General features: G+C 35.5%; 1 long non-coding RNA gene across 1 annotated transcript; it reads left to right on the top strand.

Annotated features, from left to right (window-relative positions):
• Positions 1 to 614, top strand: LOC111386917. The gene is made up of 2 exons (XR_002701338.1): positions 1 to 81; positions 163 to 614. It is a non-coding gene; the product is annotated as an uncharacterized LOC111386917 (long non-coding RNA).
• The last annotated feature ends 500 nt before the right edge of the window (positions 615 to 1,114 follow it).

Below are 1,114 nucleotides of genomic sequence, written 5' to 3'. Positions count from 1 at the left end.
GTGCTCGTTTTGGAGATAGTAAGTGGGAAGAAAAATAGAGGATTTCATCATCCTGATCACGACCTCAACCTCTTGGGACATGTAAGTTTAAAATACAATAATTTCTTTACGAGCGATAAGCATACTAAGTCACCAATTTTGCATGATTTTCGATTGCCATAGGCTTGGAATCTATGGACGGAAGGAAATCCTATGGATCTTTTGGATGCCTCATTGGTGATTCTCAATTCAGATTCAGAATCTGAAGTGTTAAGATGTATCCATGTCGGCTTGTTGTGTGTACAACAACGCCCCGAAGACAGGCCTACTATGTCTAATGTTTTATTAATGTTAGACATCGAGCACCCGATGGTTTCTCAACCTAAACAACCTGGTTTTTACTCGGAAAGATCTCTTAATGACATGGCTATGTCTTCATCAACAGGAAATAAGCCTCCTACTTCTAATGAAATTAGTGTAACATTATTACAAGGTCGGTAGATGCCTTTTTCTCTATATGTGTGTGTATATATTTTTCATTTTGATGGTAAATTAATCAATATTAGTACAAAAGAAAGAATTGCTTTAGCTGAGTAAACAAGAAGTTCCACTTTTGTATTGCTATTGTTAGTCCATTGCTTTCATCCGATTTGAATGCATAAAGAAGAAGTAAACCCCACAATATTTAACCCAGGTTTTCTGGATCTCTTATGGACACGCAAAATGCCATCTATATATTGGTCCACTAGTGACTCCATGAATTTAAGAGTCTTTAAGTAAGCAGTCCAATCTTCACCTAAAATGGCTGTGAATTAGATCAAATATAGAAATGACAAGATCTCATTTTCGCCAGTGCGTATCTCAAAATTAGTAGCCCATTTGGGGAAGAAATTTACAGTTGTTATGCCATTTATCAAGAAAATCATGTATACAAAGTAAAAATCACAAGCTGCTATCACAAGAAATTCATGCTAAATGAGCCCATAAATTTGACCTTAAGGCTATTGATTTTCTGGGAGCAGCCATTTTTCTTCTTTCCGTCAATAACACTGTCCATGAAATTGTAGGGTGGGATCAATTTATCTTTTTCTAGTGGCATAAATAATTCCCAATTTTCAAACTTAAAATAAATTGT

The sequence above is a fragment of the Olea europaea genome, unplaced genomic scaffold (assembly GCF_002742605.1).
Source record: "Olea europaea var. sylvestris unplaced genomic scaffold, O_europaea_v1 scaffold37815, whole genome shotgun sequence".
In the NCBI taxonomy this organism is placed as follows: Eukaryota; Viridiplantae; Streptophyta; class Magnoliopsida; order Lamiales; family Oleaceae; genus Olea; species Olea europaea.
This window is presented reverse-complemented; position numbering and strand designations above follow the sequence as displayed.